The sequence below is a fragment of the Corvus cornix genome, chromosome Z (genome assembly GCF_000738735.6).
Source record: "Corvus cornix cornix isolate S_Up_H32 chromosome Z, ASM73873v5, whole genome shotgun sequence".
NCBI lineage: Eukaryota > Metazoa > Chordata > Aves > Passeriformes > Corvidae > Corvus > Corvus cornix.
The window spans coordinates 4,674,792-4,693,355 of record NC_046357.1 but is presented as its reverse complement, the minus strand read 5'-3'; the positions used below and the strand labels follow the sequence as shown (position 1 = coordinate 4,693,355).

At 38.5% G+C, this 18,564-nt stretch overlaps 1 long non-coding RNA gene across 1 annotated transcript; it reads right to left on the bottom strand.

The window, feature by feature from the left end:
- Positions 1 to 591: 591 nt before the first annotated feature.
- LOC120411502 lies at positions 592 to 10,874 on the bottom strand. Its single transcript, XR_005603834.1, has 5 exons — positions 6,889 to 10,874; positions 6,207 to 6,292; positions 5,099 to 5,155; positions 3,506 to 3,697; positions 592 to 2,498 (listed from the first exon to the last, which is right to left on the bottom strand). It is a non-coding gene; the product is annotated as an uncharacterized LOC120411502 (long non-coding RNA).
- Between the last annotated feature and the right edge of the window lie 7,690 nt (positions 10,875 to 18,564).

The window sequence follows — 18,564 nt, the reverse complement described above, 5'->3', positions numbered from 1 at the left end:
CATCCTCTAGGTTCACAGAGTCACAGAATGGTTGAGGTTGTAAGGGACCTCAGGATCATCTAGTCCAACTTGAGCAAGGGTCACCTAAAGCAAGATGCTCAAGATCATATCCATTAGGGTTTTGAGCATCTCCAAGGGTGGAGACTCCACAACATCCCTGGGTAATCTGTTCCAGTGTTTGGCTGCCCTCGCAGTAAGAAAGTTTTTTCTTACATTGGAAGGGAATTTCCTGATTCATGTTCATTGCTGCTGGTCCTGCCTTCGGGCACCAAAGGGAAGAGTCTGGCTACATCTTCTCTGCACCCCTTCTATTCCACCTGCCAGCTATCCGTACAGACTGATAAGATCCCTCTGAGCATTCTCCTCTCCAGACTGATCAGTGCTGGCTCGTGCATCCTTGCTTCACATGATAAATACTCCAAGCCCTTAATGATCTTTGTATATATTTGCTGGGCTTACTTTGATCTCCTTGTCTCACTTGGACAGGGGAAAGTAGAACTGAACACAACACTCCAGATACCCAATTTTGTCATCAAGACTTTACTTTTTATGCCAGACTTATGAATGAAGAAAATGAAAAACCACAGATTATCAAGGTTAATCCATTCAACTAGGAAAATTTTAACTTTATTTTTCATCACTAAATGTTGCCACCTACCATTTCTTTACCTGCAATGAGCCCTATTTTTAAGCAATTTCTTTTGCTTACAGAATTCCTTTTGTTTAAAAACATTGTGTTGGTTAATATGTATATTTCCTAAATTGTAATTCATGTCTTCTTCTCTCATTAAAAAATGTTGTAACTAATTAAAAGCTAAATAACTTATTAACAGGAACAGAGAAAGTATGAATTTTTAGAAATTTTTAAAGAAGTTTTACTAGACGTCCCAAAGTCAAAAATTAGATGATACAGTCTAATTTACTCTATTTAGAGAGAAGATTAAAGCCACTCTTTCAGAAATAATATGTATCAAGAAAGGGAAAACTAAGCATTAATTCTTATTCTAAGGCAGAAGATAAGAATTACAGAAAGGTGGTAAGACAAGGAAGCAGATGAGCTTATAGCCAGCAGAGTTCAGGATAACTGGGATGTTTGATTATATCTTCTTCTAGTGAAAGAATTGGTCCAGGAAGGGTTGACATATTTAGTAAATATTTAGTAAATATTTATTATCTATAACGGGTCAAGAGCCTTGTTTATGGCCTAATATATACGTACACTTATTTAGTAAAGGATAGGACAGATTTACATATCTCAAAAGGACCCTTTTACAGGGAAAGAATGATTCTACAAAAAAGCTGATTCAAAGAAATCTCATAGCCAGAATCAAACAGCATGTGGACTAGGTGGCCTCAGGGGATTGAATATATTACATATTTAGTGAATATTCTATTAAATTGAAACCAGTGGTCCTAGTGATAACAATGCCCACTGATGATGGCACCTAAAGAAAATTTTTGTGTCCTATACATAGTTTTTATTTCCAATTAGAAAACATAATGTTAACACTATTGCTTTTGAAACAGTGTTAGTCAATAGTATGTTACATTGTGTAATGATCCTCCAGATTAAGAAACAGGACTTTTTTGTGAGCCTGTTTCATTTCATTTCCCAACAATGATATCTTTCATCTAGCTTGGGTGATGAGGTAGGTGTTCATGCTCTGTGTCATACCTCTCCAAGTTGTTTATTCTGTTATTGTACACATTATATAATGTTGGCTGGAGAAAGCCAAGGGCTATGGCATCCTTTTGAATGGAAGTGTTTCATGATGTGTTTGAAGACTATGATTCAGCCTAGCCTTTTATATCATGTGGATACTGAATTACCTGCGCTCACATTTCAAGACTCCCTCAGCCTAATATGACACAATGCCCTTGATTCTGAGACTTGCCAGTGAGCTGTGATTAACAAAGTAACACCTGGATGACTAGGGCTATTTTTACATTCAAAGTTTTGCTTCATTTCTGTCCTTAAATTTTATGCTTTTTCCTCCAATTTGCTTCTGAAAGGGAAGCCTTTTCTTCCCTGCTCCCATCAGGCATGCATTATAGCAGACAATGTGCTTTCTCCAAGGAGAGATTTCACTTCATCAAAAATACCAAGGAAATATTCCAAAAACCAGAAGGCACAGTTTTTCCTGCTCTGATTTAAAAGCATTTTTCACATTAGTCACAGTCCTTTTCAAGACAGGGAGAAGCATGGCCCCTAGTTTTCATTCTTAAAACATTTTGAACCAATCAAGTATATTTATGCTCAGTCCTCAAGTTTAACTTTTCCGTGCTTCTTGTGTTTATTTAATTGCTCAAACATTTCTACAGGAAATTTTGCTCTCCCTGTTTTGGAACAGAGAACAGAAAGATATGTGAATTCTGGTGGTTCCCACAAACTGCTCCAAGCACTGGAAAGATCAGCCCTCAGACTCATTGGTCAGATGAAGGATATTCATGACTCCTAGTCCAGTTCTGCCTTGCTCATGAATTTCCTGTTGACTTCACTGGAAAGAGAAAGAAAATGACATTGAGGAGCATAATGCAAATTGTATACTCACAAAATCATTGCTTCCATCAGTCTAGGAGAGGCAGGCATTGAATTGTTGGGCTTTTTTGAAAGCTGCAGCTCTAATTTATACCATAGAAGAACCTGCATAAAAAAGAAGTTGAAGGCAGAGGAGAGGGCTGTGTGAATTGCTTAGAGATGATTTCTGAATTTCATGTTGGGCAAGTGCTTTACAAAATGCCTGTGCCTCAGGGAGCCAATAAATTAAAACAGATGCACATAACCAAGACAGGTAGAATGTGTAGGAGGACTTCTTCTTTGCACTGCACTTTCCTCAAAAAGTACTGAATACTTGTGTCCCAATCCCCTGTACCAGGGATTCAGATTAGATCCCTTAATGCTGGCAGTGGCTGACCAGTGAGGAGATATTCTCAGGTGATATTTTCTTTCTTTAACATTCTGGTGGTGCCAGAGAAGTATAAAACAGCTTGGAACTGCGGATTGGGATGCCATAATGGTGAGTTTGTTGATTCCTTCATAGGAAATACCTATATTAATATTCCCATAAATCATAGGTAGAAAAATGTGTGTAGGTTAAATATCACCACTTTGCTGCCATGTACTTGGTATTTGCCCTTTGGGGACAAATCAGCAATCCTTCCTAAGAGGTGCTGATAAGCTACACACAATCAATTCTGATTTTTTTTCAGAAATCTTCAGTCCTGATTCCAGTCTGTTTACTGGAAACAACTTTTAAAAGACTTTGACTTTCAATCAGCTATAGGCTGTGCAAAACTATTGAAAAAATTTATTGAAAACAAAAAGTTTATTGAATGCAACATAGTAAATGCAAATGTAACAAGTTACTGATTTCATGAAATGGTACAAGTTTGGTGTTCACTTAAAACTAGTTTTTTATTATCTGTCCTTTGGTTTTTTGAAACGCTGGCCAGTTCAATACTGTGCTCAGTAAGCATGGAAAGCACATGAGGTTCTGACATTTACCTTCTACATTTGGGTGCATCACTTCATTCACCATCTCTGAAATATTTTCTTGTAGGCAGGTTGCACTTTGATCTTGGTTGCAGTTCTTATATAATTGGTGTTCAGTACAGAAACTTCTGTGATTGTAGCTTAGCCAGGAGTTCTCCCATGGCCCCACTTCTTTTCTGGCTGGGGAAGTCTGTAGCGAGAATGCTATAAAATGGTATGTGCCGATGTGTTATTAAAGCTCTAATTTTAGTAATGTACAAAGTAGGAAATGTCAAACTTATTTTCACAGGTGTCTCTTCTGCCATTTTTCACTTTTACACCATAATAGGGTATTGAATTGCATAATCCCAAAACTTCAGATACCAAGATGTAGCATACCACAGTCAAAACTGAGCTGCACTGTTGTCTGTAATGAGACATGCAAATATATAACTAAATGCATATATGTTCATATATAATGTACACATATGTACATGTAAACACATATATATAAACAGAACAGTGTTCTGTCATGCTATATTTGGGGATGTGTATTGTATAGTCATGCCATATAAAAGAACACTTAATAGTAATGTCTACCACAGCAATTTTAAAGGCACGTGGAGTTATCCAGTGTGAACACCAGAAGGAATAGATTTAATGTCTATGCAGAAACTGGAAAACAAGAGAAAATTTAATTCTATAAGCACAATTCGATCGAAGCTTATTTAAGAGGGACCTAGTTCTATCTACATTCGTATCTTCTTTAATGCCTTTGTATTTTGTTTGCATTGTATAAAGGAGCCAAAACATAGATACGTCTGTTGTAGTTAGTATTATTGCACTTATGTTAAAGGTTCTTATTGTTTTGATTTTGGTTTGGAGGGAAAAGCTGTATGTAATTATTTATTACTTGTCTGGTTAACAATCAGAATATAAATACAATGCACTAAATTAACTCACAGGCTGCTGAAACGAAATACAACTCAGACCACTTGAGCTTCCAGACCATTTCAGTATTACTTTAGCATTTCTGTCTGAATTTTTCTCAGTTATGATTTGTTACATTTGAGAATATTATTCTAATTGACCAAAATTCCCTCAAACATTTCATGGAACTTTTTCTTGTAAAAAAATGAAGGACAACATAGTGGAATGCTTTCTTTTTACAGTCTACATTCATTTTTATTTGTTGATTTGATTTCTGTAGCACCAATTTGATTTTGTAGTGTATAAGGATAAACTCTTTAAATCACTCGTGAACCCTTTAGTAACACAGTTTAGTGCTTATACTGCTAATAGTTTAGAGAAGCTGCCAGAAACCAGTCAGAGCAGCAACATGCCCCTAGATGTGTCTGGCATATTTGTGTATTATTTAGCAAGTGCATTTATTTGGGACTCAATTATACTGTGTGGTTTCTCATGCGATCTTTGTTGTGGAACAATTAAAAGATGTGCAGTGACCCACCACTCTAAGCACCTGTCAGCATTTAGCCTGTTGAAAGCACACAAGGTTTCAGTGAATATTTCAGTTCATCAGAATTTCCTGCTGTTGATGCTCCTATTTACATATTCTCCCACAAAAAACAAAGACACTCTGGGGACCAGTTATGAAATCCCACCTACATTGTTCTTCATTGTGTCCAGCCCTTCCACCTCTCAGGCCGCATCCTCTTTGAACGCCTGCAAGACAAAAGGAACTAAGTAGCATACCTGGAATGTTTCTAAATCCAGGGACTAATAGACCAGAGTGGGATTCAAATCCCAGATCTTAGGGCCTAACCTGAGGAGTACTTTGTTACTCCTGAACTCCCAAGTAATTTGGGAAGTGTCAGACTTGGAGCTCTACTTTTGGACCACATCTATCTAACATACCTAGTGATAACATAAAAGAAATATAAAAAATGAAATAAGGGATGTGTAATTCCTTTTTCTCAGTATTGCTTACCAGTCCTAATTCTGAAGGCCAGAAGACTTTTCTCTTCAAACAGAACTGCATCTTCACAGAGAATGTATATATTATAAAATGTTTTCTGCTTATTAAACACAGCTAATTAAACTCATTGTTTAGATCTTTAAAGGGGAGAACTCTAAATGAAATAGAACAGGAGTAAGAATATGAAGTGTCCATCTGAGAGAGACCATGATTTTTCCTATTATTTGACTGAGATTTATTCTAGAACATATGATGCAGTTGTGAGGGCCAAGTGTTCGCCCTGCACTTTGGTCCAATACTGCAGATGTGTTCAGAGACTGTGGAAGACACATTCTTCTTTATGGACTTAATTGAAATATCTAATTTCTTACACCTTGCAGCCTTTCCTAAGAGTTATAATTAGTATTACTGTCTGTGTCTGGCTCGGTGGCTCACATGTGGGCATGCACAAACGCACGGCTAGCTTCAGTATAAAGTCGGTGACAAAGAGATGGGAAGGGTCTTTGCGTGTATTCCAACAGGAGCATTTGTTGTTTCTACACTGTCGAAGGTTACAGAGGCAAAGGCGAGAACAATGCCGATCTCAGGGGTTTTACCCGGGGGCGGGGAAAAGGCAGGACTAGGGAACGGGAACCAATGGGGAAGCTCTAGGGGAGTGACGAGAGGGTAAAGGCTGACAGCCAACCGGGGAATCCGAACTGGGATAGATTCACATAACAGAACAGTGCATCCTGGGAGAAGCTTTTCTGGTCACTCTAACCTTGACCGATAAGTCTCTGGCACCAGAGACTGTCTTACCAAGAGCTCTTTCTGTCCCTTGTGCCACAGGCTAAGCAGCCACCACAAATTAGAGCCTTGAATTTCCATCTTTTTCAGAAAATTTTCTGAAACAAATAATTACATTAGTTCAGGGCAATTACACTTTGCCTAAAGCAGGAATTGAGAGGAATGTATTTTGGGACAGTTTTTATTTAGGTAAATTTTGAGGAAGGACATGAATTTTATTTTTTATGTTTTTATTAGCTGTGTATTCTTCCATATGAAAGACCATGTACAACTACTACCAGTGAGTCCAAGTATTTTTATTGTAAAATCTTTGGTACAAGCTAAAAGATCTCCTTTCCTAGGTGAGATTGCCACCAGATTTTTACCAACGAAATAGCTGGATAGTTGGAACTCATCTATTTGTGACTGTCAGTATAAAATAATGTGGGATAAGCGTGGGAATTAGTCTGTTTGCCGACACTAATATTGTGTAAATTTATATTTACATCTTCTGCTTCCAAAGTGAATTAAAGGCAGCAGAGCTCAGTTTTGTGTTGGATGCTAAGAAATTTGAAACTGTCATAGCTTTTCAGTCCTCTGACAAATATCCAAATAAACTTATTTTTTATGACAGGCTAGCTTTCTAACACATTTTGCTGCTATATTGACAAATGCTGGCCCAGGTGAAGGGCAGGACCTATGTGCTAGCACTCACCCATGCATACACCACTGCTTCTCTCCCTCCTTGAGCCAGAGAGGTTTCTTCAACACGCACCTTTTCACGTGCCAGGGCATAAAGAGCAAGTAGAGCGGGGAAGAATTGCCAGTGTTGGTAGTGGCTAGCTGTTAAATTTGTTTGGCAGTAATGTCAAACTATATTATCGGTAACCCAGCCATGGAATTCATCTGTCATACAACAGGAGCACATCAGGTCTTCTGTATGCAGTCCTGTAGGGGATGAGATAGATATGAGTCTCTTAGATAGCAAGAATAATAAAGAGCAACTGTACTATACAGCAGTATTTTCAGATGGTGGCCCATGGGACATCTCTAGACTTTAGGGCACATCAGCAAAATCTGATTCCAACAGTTGCCAATCCTTAGAATAGCTCTAGGTTGTAATGTCACTCAGTAAGTCTTTTGTGTAACCCAGTCTGAAAAGCTTCCAGAGGCTCCCACCTGAATTGGCTCTGCCAGGCATCATAATATTGACCACCTGCATTTTCATCTCTTCCGAGCAAATGGGTGATGCTGCCAATGATATTGAGGAGGTCAGAGAAGGCTGGTGAAGTGGAAGTTCACAACACCTTCTTCTGTACAGCATTATAGGCTGAAGAAGAATCACTTGCATTTTGGTGCTATGCCAGAAAACAGCTGTCCTCTGAGAGATCACTTTTTTCTGTATGGACTCCTCTCTCAAGCTGCTGGCTCTGTCTCCCTTTAGCTAAGGATGGCCCTTCCAGAGACAGCAAGATTCTGTCCCTAATGCTGTTCCATCCCATCCCCATCCTGAGTCAGATCCCATTCATACAGATAACTTTTCCCCTACTTCATGCACTGAATTTTTCTTCTGTGCTTCTAATTCAGATGTGTCTCTAACAAGTATTGGTGTAGGGATTCATCTTGCCTACCTGCTACAATTGAGCCCTAATACCTCATTACAGCTGCTAGAAAGAAATGACAGTTTAAGGGTGAAATTTATTTGACTAAACTGAAACATTCAGTTTGGGAAAGAAGTAACTGTAACTCTGGAAATACCTTCTTGTTTGTGTAGTGCTGAAGGAATGTCATATGAGTAGATCATCCATAAACAACTTACTATGAATTTACAAGTCAGATAATCTCAAACGTATGTACTGCTCCTTTCCTCCTTCTTCTCAGGCTTTAACGTAACAGTCCTCCCACACAAAATTATGTGACTCCCCCTCATTACTCTGGAAGCACACATAGGTGCTTCAGGTGGGTGCTTCATCAAACCAGACAGCTTAAAAATCTTAAAAATCTAGTGCAGCAGTCCTCACAACCAAGAGAATGTCATTCATTAGATGTTTTTCCTCCAATGTAAAATGGATTCGCACTACATAATTTTCATTACTAGAGCAGGCTTGCTTCTCACACAACATAAACATTTAGTAAAAAAGATTCTCTCCTTGTCTCCAGAAGTAAACAAAACTTTATGTTTCTATGTTTTGTGTTTCAGTATAGATTTTTATATTTGCTTTGCCTGCCACTTTCCAGACTGGTACTCTGCTTATTGGATTTTATCATTAACTACTTGGTATTGACTAAACAGCTTTGAAAGAAATTTGTAAACCAGGAAGAAACATGCAGGAGAGCCTTTATAAATACACATGAGGTTCTTTTCATTGCATCTGAAAATTAAAAGTGTTTGTATTGAGATCATATAGCAGAAACTAGGGAATCAATTTTTAACACACGTAGTTGGTTAACCCGTTTGTCCATAGGGAAAAAATACCAATAAGAAAAGAAAAATCTATGATATAATAAAAAATCTTAGTTCTAATAAAACCAGTTTTATTAATGCCAACATAGTGTGTATAAATCTCTATATAAACATGAGTTATTGCACATAAAGGAGAGTAGTCTGGTCTCTCAAGTCAGTGCCATCCCAAACAACAATAAAATTAGGGAAAAAATGCTGCAGCATCCTGGCAACAGAATCTCCTTGGAGTCATATGATGTGGAGGTGGGATTTTGTGTTCTCATGCATACCCATGAAGAAAAGCACATGGAAAGAATCATGTCACCATCTAAAGGAACATCAGGGTGCCTGTCCCATTGCTTTTCTTATTATTCTTTCTCTGTCAGTGTAACACCTTCCCAGGTCTCACACTAGTTACTCAGGCCTCTTACAGCCTCCCTCCTCAGGGCAGGGCATGGGTGCTGTTGTGAGCTACAGAAGAGTTCAAAAGCACTGCATGGCCCTGTGCTGCAAACTGGGATGCACAGGGTCATCTTGCTGGGGCTTGCTCTCACTTTTTCCATGTTTATTTCAAAGAAAGTGTGTGTGGCTTTTGTGAAACTTTATGCTTGCTGTAAGCAACCTACCATTCAAAAGTACCTTTGTGTGTAAGCTGGCGATGTTTTTGAGAATCTCTCTGGAATCTTTTACCCTGTACCTTCTCATTCAGCCTCTTGTCCAAAACCATGGAAATACATAGGTTCAGAACCTTGCCATGCAAACTGCTATGCCACACATGAAGAAAGTATTTCTATAAATAATGTTATACATTTTAAGTATTCCTGCAGGTGCTTAAGTCCTCTTCTTCTTGGAAGTCAGCAGCTTGCCTCAGAGTATCCTTGAGGAAACCCAGGGAGATGTTGCTATAAGTTATTCTTGTTCCCAGTGTATAAAATCCTTAAATAACAAAAGCACATATTTTCTTTTGGCTTTAGAAGGAACTATTTTCTTTTTCAGTTTATTTGGTATTTGCATTGATAAATATCTAAAATGCAGTGGATGTTGCCTGGGAAAGGATAGATACTCTTGGATTTCATGGACAGCTCTCACCTTTGTTAGTAAATCATGATCAATTTTTGTTTTGTTGTCCGATGTACTTGACTATTCATAAGAAAATAAAAAAGAAATTTACTTTCCTTCTATTTTCTATAACAGAATAAAAGTAGCATTGCATCCATTAAACTTGAGTGCAGTCCTCTTTCCTAACATGGAAGTAGAAAGTTAGGAAATAAGTATATGACAACCCTTTGAAACGAACTTTTTTCTTTATGCATACAGAAACTTTTCTAATTTACCATTTTTTTGGACATGCAAAATGTTTCCTTTAACAAGATGAATCCCTATTTTCTGTTGAACATAAGGAAAAATTTGTAAAAGGATTCCACAATAAAATATGAGCATATATATTTGTAAGAAGAAACTACCCATCTATAGGTAGATTTAAACTCAAGCAATGGTGACTAACTGCATCATTCAGTGCACTTAGAAGTCAGTGGAAGGACTTCTATTAATTTCTGTGGATACTGGATGAATTGGCACTATGGACCTCCATTTTGGGACCTAATCTGGTTTAAGCTTGGATGTATTAATGGATATAGATGTCTTGCTGTGTTCACAAGTGTAATACTTCATCGTTTTAAACAAAATGAAGCAATGGAAATGGACATCCTCTCCTGCATTAAGTGAGGTTCTTGTCAATATTTGCTTTGTATGGGTGTTTGCTTAGTGCAGCTAACATGGAGCATAGTCTACTTGGTCCACAGAATGACATTTCTAAGTGTTGAGTAAATAGCTAAGGAATTATAAAATTAGTTGTTTGAAATTTAGCCAAAGGGATGATGCCAATTTCTACAGACTGTGTGTGTATTACAGGTAGTAAGTAGTTTTTATTTCATTGCTGAACTGCAACAAACCAGCTGCAACAGAAGTTTACAGGATTTTGTTCCCCTGTTTTTAAGAGAAATACCATATTATACCCTTTTTCTATGGCTTTTATTTTTAAGTCATACTGAACAGGAAGTGTAAAAAAAAAAATCTCACTGAGATTGTTTGTACTTTTTATACAGTATTTTCCAGCAGTGAGCACACAAAGAAAACAACCTGTTAGGGTTTATTTTTTTCCCCCCCCACGTTTATTTTATAACATACTGCACTTCTATTTATAGAATAATGTTTCACAGCACAAGCTGCCCTGTTTCTGTGCCTACAGGAAACTGCTTCTTCTGTTCCCACAGTCCTATCAATTTAATTTCTCAGCTTTTTTTTTTTTTTTTTTTTTTTTTTTTTTTTTTGGATGAGGTGTAATTCTAGGTGTGTGTTACTGATGCAGATGATGAAGGTCATTCTTACTGAATGTACAGTACTCAGTACACAAAAAATTGCTGTGATTTCAGCTAGATAGTCCTAAGGAAGCCTGAATGTGTTTGTACCTAACATTATCAAACTCCAAAATAATATTTAGGTATTCATCTTTAATAATAGCCATGTATCATCACTCATAAACAAAGCATAATTTTGTGGATAATGGTATATGTTTTGGAGTAGGCACTATATTTTTTCCATATTAACAGGCTATAGGGACATTATGGGAATATAACCACATATCACTGACTTTTAATTACTGGTCATACTTTGTTTTTCAGTCAATAAATCAGCTTATAAAATAGCTGCAACAGGAATCAAAATCAGTATGACTGAACTGGTTGCTGCTATTGCTGAGCTGCATAATGAGACTACCTACTCATGTGGAAAGTAAAAGTTAAGTTCTTGTGGATTTTTTTATGATTAGTTGCTGACAAATGTGGCTTGGTGCTTCCTGTGCTCTTCTCCAGGTACTCTTTCGGTCTGAAATTTATGGGAAAAAGCCCCCATCATACCTTTCAACCCCTGTTAGCTCTAATTATGATTTCGTGTTCAACATCTACCCTCCTCTTCTCATAGCCATGCTGACATATGTCTCTGTGGGGGCTGTTGTGATGAAATAATGGGTGGTCTATAACTGCAACAACTCCTGAGTAACACAGAAGCAGAGAATAACCTTTTACAGGTGAGCCTGAAAATCCTGAGCCTCAATGCACTGCAACTGCATACAGAGAGTGGATGAAATTCACTACATGCCAGTGACAAAGATCCCACTTTCTTCAGCAGAGCCAAGATTTCATTAATTGAGTATTTGAAGTAGTAATCCCTCTCGAAGGCTGACTTGTGGAGAGGCATTGGCAGACCAGAGATGATCCTGCTGCAAGGCCTTTCCACCCAGCTGATGAACTGGAAGCAGCACCTCTTGTCAGGCTCTGGTAACAGGCACTGGTTGAGGAATTTCACGGTACAAGAGACAGCAGCAGAGATTAAATGAAACTAAAAATGATAGGATCAGTTTCAACATACAGGCTGATTGAAACTACTATACAGCCAGCGTATTTCAATTAAATTTGATTTAAAACAAATATATGTGTTCAAGAGCATTAATAAGGAGAGAGGTGAGAATGACTCGGTAATCCAACTTAAGTGATTCTATTAAAGGAATACAGCAGATACAGTTGTGAAGAAACATGAGAATAAGAATATTGTACTTAAGATTTGTATTTATATGGTGCTGCTCTTAGTCTTTGTACTTCCTCATTCTTACTCCCATTAGTGTGGTCTTACGATAACCTGTATTCATCTCCATTTTACAAATGGTGAGACTGGAACAAATGAATTGTGAGGATAAGACATATGCGTTCAAATTAGCCTCAAATTGTGACTTCTTCAGAGGGAATCCTTACTGTCCTTACTGCCTATGTGCTTCCCTGCACCCCTCTGATGCTTGTGAGGGCGCATAGGAGGATGACTCAAGGAGCTAATCCAGAAGGTATGTAAGCCCCCACAAGTAAGTATTTCTGCCAATTTAGCCCCTGGCTCTATAAGGCCAGACTTATCCCAAGAAAAGCAAAAGCAGCTCATGGGAGAATCAGGTGGGAGCAGAGCAGCTCTTACGCCAGCAGTTTGCTGGCCAATCATTTTTGCCATAACATGAAACCTCACTCTTAGCTGTTCAGAACTTGGCTTGAGATATTCATGACTTCATCCAGAGAATATCCCATCCGATTATAGAGAGAACTGCAGGTGTCCTGTATTTTGAAAAGAGACTCAGTGTCTAAAGCAAAGCATCTGGAATTAGAAGCTGCTCTTGAGTATTTGAATCTTTGTGATTCACTCAGAAACAAGCCAGTGGCACAGTTTGAAATAGATCTGCTGCCTCCTGCCTCCCAGCCACGTTCCCTGTGCAGTAATGCTCATGCCAGACCCTGCCATCTCCCACATACTTTGTGACTCATTCTGTCACTGAAACTATTTGCACCTGTTGTTTTATTTACAGTGTAATAGTTAAAAATATAAAAATATATGTGGTTTAATTAAACCACAATAATTTTTTTATTGTAAATCTCCAAGCTTTTATCCTTTGTATATTCCCAAGTATCTGCAGTCTTCCATGATATTTTGCCCTTGACTTTGGTTAGCAGCTATGCTCAGACGAACACAATATAGTGGGGGAATGTAACTTTCATCTTTCTTACCTCTGTTTCCTACTTGGTATGTCCAGTGTGTTCTTCTTTATTACAAATAAATCCATGTTTAAAATTTCATCCTTCCATGAATGATGGAAGCTTGTGCTTCCTCACCAAAGATGCTGTTTTTTTAATTTCTGTTCTGTGTTGCTAAGTCAGAGCAAATATCTTTAGAGCTGGCACATTCTCTCTGTGCTTTCCTAGAACAACAAAGGCATCTGCAGCCCTCATTTTTACTGCTGCCATGGCTCGACTTTAACTCTTACCCCCTTCTACAACATAATCGATTCCCTGTGTATGGGTTTTGTATATCTTCTGGCATGAAATTAGGCAGAGCTGTGTTTGTGAATGTGATACACATATCCCAGAAAATGAAAGGCAGAAAAAAGCTAGCCAGCTAGAAATTCTCTGGTGCAGAAGACATTTAGGAGGCTTTGCTGATAAAGGCATAATATTTACGAAGAAGCGTAGTGAGAATATTTTGAGTACTGTGGGCCTACAAATTAACGCAGCATGTATGCTTGTTTCACTCCTTCCTCTCCAAATGTGTTTGAAGTTTGTAGTTGGAGGTGAAGCACAAGGCCGGTTCCAACTTTTTTCCCAGGAGAGGACCTGTGACCCACTGCAGAATCATACCCTTTACTTGCTACTCCGCTGTCTAGTAAAATTTGCTTATTTGCTTCATAGCCTGTGTCCCGGGCATTCATACTGTCTTCTGTGAAGGAAGATTTGTGGACTCGCTGTGTCCAAAGAAGTATTTCAACTTGGTTTTTTCACTTCAGGTAAGTGCTCTAGGCCTGAGATTGGATATGTGAGTTACCTGTGCCACCAGGAGCAGTGCCTGAAAGAGATTAACAGAGCAGTCTGAAAAGGATGACAAACGCAACTGCATTTAGTGAAGGATCTCATTCTGTCAGCTTCAGTTAGGTGTGCCTGGAGAACATTTACTGAGCAGGGCTTACATGTCACTCCATGAGTTTCTAGGTCTCATGGTGACTCTGTAGCCTGATCTGATGGGATTTAGGTAGCTCTTAAGGGATTCTAAAGCCCAGAGGCTGTGAGACTAACTTATAAAATGAACACTGTGTGGATGAAGGGTGGCATCACAGAAAGGGACTTAAAACAGCTCAGTCATGCCTATATCTGGTTCTGATTGCTCAGATTCATCTAACGAAGGCTGCAAGAGATAGCAGGCAGAAAAGTTGAGAGCAGAGATCCAGGGTGTTCTCTGGATCAAACTCTTCTGCTCAAAACTCTGCTTCAGCAAATCTTGTGTATGTAGGTCTCAGTGCTTAAATTTTCCCAGTTATTTCAACAGCCTGTTTGGCTAATATAGGTAGTTGATGCATTATATAAGTCTCAAATTAATTCTTTCTTTCAAGACATTTACTTCTTCTGATTTTGGTTCCCAATGACATCAGAGAAAAATAAAAACATCAGGAGGTCCAGGCTGTCCACTGAGCTGGTCGAATGAGGGAAAATTCTGGGCACCACCCAAAAGGAGCACAATTTATCCCTATGATTTCAATCTTTCACAATTTTAAGGGGAAAGATGTTTTTAGAAGGAAGTATTTGCCTTTCCTGCAATTTTTCTGTTGCAAAGTATGACGTGTGATTTCATTAAAAATAACTGATTCATTGTCAGGTGGAGTACATGAATAACCAGCCTCAGGTGGAAATATTTTAGAGTGACATTTCACATACTAGAGTGCCATACTTTTATTAATATGCTAAGAAGTCTTTGTTTGGTGATCTAAAAATAGCACTGGGGGTAAGGATTGGGTTTGAAATGAGGCTTCAAAGTATGCACATAGTCGGCTACATTATACTTCACAGGACAACATTTTTTTAAAGTGAAGTGAAATTTAGTGCTCTTCTATCTGAAACAAGTGAATTCAGATCCTTCATGTCAATCATAAGTGATGAAGGGTTTCATTCTGTTCACAATTTTGTGGGCCAGAGTTAGTGTGTTCACAGCTCTGTGGGGCCTTGAATCCTACCACCCAAGAAATAGTTCCTTTCTGTGAAAATGCCTGACCTAAACCCTGCAGATGCAGCTGGAAATGCAGATTAAATCTTTGCTGATCACAGCTGAACTGGAAGCCCGTCTTTATTCTGAGTGATAGTTTTCACCTAATTTTTTATTGGTTTTGTGTTTTATTTTTAATTTTGTGGAAAATACACAGTACACTGTAATGCAGAGCAAACAGTGACAAGTGCTGTTATGGATTCCTAAATAATTACACCCATCCTGGTAATAGCAAACACAGAAATGACCAAGGAGTGCCAAGAGAGGAGAACCACCATGTTCCTCCCCTTGCATTTCTTGGGTTACTAGCTGTGTGCCCATTTCACTAGGACAAAGACATTCTGTATTTTACAGGTTTAAAATTAATCATTACAATTTGTGATTTTACTGGTCTTGGGGCAATGATTAATGATATGCTCCTCTGAGAGCAAAAACATTAAGTTGTTAACAAGTTCCAAAGTGTGTGCGTGTAGAGTTTACAGTAAGATACTGGGTGTCTGCCATGAAGTGTTTAAGAGCGACTGAGCAAAATCCTGCCAACTCAAGTCAGTGTAGCTTTACCACTGACTGCAGCAAGTTGGGGTTTTGTGCACTAATGAGGGCTACTGGAAAGGATTGTGAGCAAAATTTTCAGCCTGGTTTTCTCTCATTCAAGATCTTAACATAAAAGGCAAATTAGTAGTGATTTTGTGATAAGTGTTTACAAATCTTATGAACACTGAGAAAGGGGGGGCATTCAAACTTAATGAAAAATCTTCATTAAAAAATGTAGGAAGGTAAGAAAATATTATTGCTCATGATCTTCTCTCTGGGGCACAAGACTGGCCACCACTCTGCATTCCAGTCCAGTTACTTGTTTTGGAGAATCTAACTCTTTTGACTTTTCCCCCCGCATGGAAAGTATTTAACAAAAAATCCAGAACAAAATGAAACAATCACACAAACTAAGAAACAAACAAACAAAAAGAAAAATTCCAAATAACACACACACAACACCCCCTCCCCCCCCCCCAAAAAAAAAAAAAAGCCACAAAACAACCCCTCTTCAATAGAAAGTTTCTAAGATACTTCATGTTTCAGTAGCCAACCAGGTGTGTCCAACCAGTATACTCTGGAGTGTGTGGGACACAGATGTCAAACAGCAGAACTGACTATTTTGCTTTGACTTCCTCAGTTTTTAGGTGTCACAATTATTCTCTATTCTCACTTCAGTCTTAGTGATCTTATATTTTTAAATCCATTTGGACATTTAAATCCATTTGGATCACAATCTTCTCTTTAATATCAGTTTTCTCTATCCATAGAAAATGAGCTGACAAATTGTCTCCTTTACCCAGCCTTTGCCCATGAAATGAAAGGGGGCTGGTCTGCTCCAGTTCCTAACACACTTGTATTTCTGTATCAGAAACCACTGCCACTTCTTGACCAGCTATACAGAATGGCTGCTGAGAATGACTGGATTTGAGACAAGCCAATCTTCTCATCTTCACATACAGCTTATGGCAGACCCCTGTGCTCTGAAAATGCTTTTAAAACTGAGAAACGCGGTGCATTCTGAAAACTACATACTGAAAGCTCAGTTGTCTAGTCTTTTGCCTCTAAATAAAAAAATCTAGGGAAGTGCTGGTAGAAGAGTACAGCTCTAAAGAAAGCTGTATTTTTTTAAGTTAAGAGAATTGCTAGAGAGAAATTCACTTTTCTAATCTGGGGTCTATCCTGGATGTTCTTCATAGCTCTGTATGTCCCTGTGAACAGAAGGGATCAGGGTGTATCTCCACAAGCTGCCTAAATAGCCAGTGGAATGAAGAAGGAGATGACTCTTCTCCTTGGTGCTCAAAGACAGCACAAGAGGCAGTGGGCACAAATTGAAACACATGAAAATCTATCTGAATGTAAGAAAATGCTTTTTACTGTCAAACACTGAAACAGGTTTCCCAGAAATGTTGTGAAGTTTCCATGTGTGGAGATACCCAAAAGCCAACTGGACATGGTCCTGGGCAAGCTGCTGCAGCTGACCCTAACTGAGCAGGGGACATGGATCTGCTTTCACCTTGCAAGTGGCTGTTAGTGAAAAAAATTACTTTGATTTATACTTAAGAGGGACAGGTACATATTACTGAAATTTTCATGTGAGAAGTTTGAAACATCCCGTACAAGCTGACACCATGTAATTCAGAGAGAGACTTAAGGACAAAACGGTAAGATTGTATTTTTTCTTAATTCTTCCCATATCCCTAGTGGTTTTAGATATTTGTGGAGTCTAGATAGAAATGTTAGCCTTCAACACTCATGTTGACATTTACTCCATGTGTCATATATCTAACAGACAAAAATGATTTTAAGGGGCATTCCATTATTTCAGTGAAAAATCCCATATCTGAATAGTCAATGTGACAAACAAATGGCAGTTAATTTCAATTTTTCTGTTATTATAGTCAACAAGGAATTAAAAATATATACTCTTATAGTACAATTCACATTGTAAGAATAATAAAAATAATAATAGACCTAGGACTAACAAATGCCAAATGCAACTTTACCATTCATGTCAAAGACCCCTTTGCCGTATTTGCTTTTTAAAATTCAAATTTATTTAGCTAATTGGACAATATATGGCTCAGATTTTGGCTCCATTACACCCTTGTCCATTTACAACACCGGCAACCAATATAACAGCAATTCTGGAATATTGCCAGGACAGAGCTACTGTGGGCTACATCTTAAACATTTTCTGCTTCAGGAAATAGTGGATGTTGAAGTGGAGAAGTCAGAGAAGCCTCAGGAACCTGGGCCATGAACAGTCTGTGGGCAGTCATGAAAGGTGATCCCTTGTTGATCCCTCGTATAACCTATAAAGCTGTGGGAAGAGTCCTAGCAGGGTCACCCATATGCGTCTCAACTCACATGTTGTAACAATGTGCATATTGGCTTTTCTTCAGGATGAGATGAACTTCTGTTGTACCTCCTCTGTGTCATAACTAACTTGCCAGGCATTAAAGTTCTCTTCCCACCTGCAATGGACAGTTTATGATTAACTGATAGTGTAACACTTAATTTGTCAGGTATTACAGTTTTTGGATGCAATGGAAAGGGTGCCTCCATGGCACCATTCCCATGTGTGCTATCACTGGATCCCAGGGAGAGGCAACACTTCCCTCTTCAATTTCCCTCCTCAGAAAGCAGCAGAGAGGAAGCAGGTCACCCCTCAGCTCCTTCCCTACAAAGTAGAGATGCCCAAAGTCCTCAGCAGTTCCTCATAGGACATGGCCTTCCAGCCCTCTCAACAGCTTTGTTGCCCTCCTCTGGATGCACTCAAGGACCTTCACAACC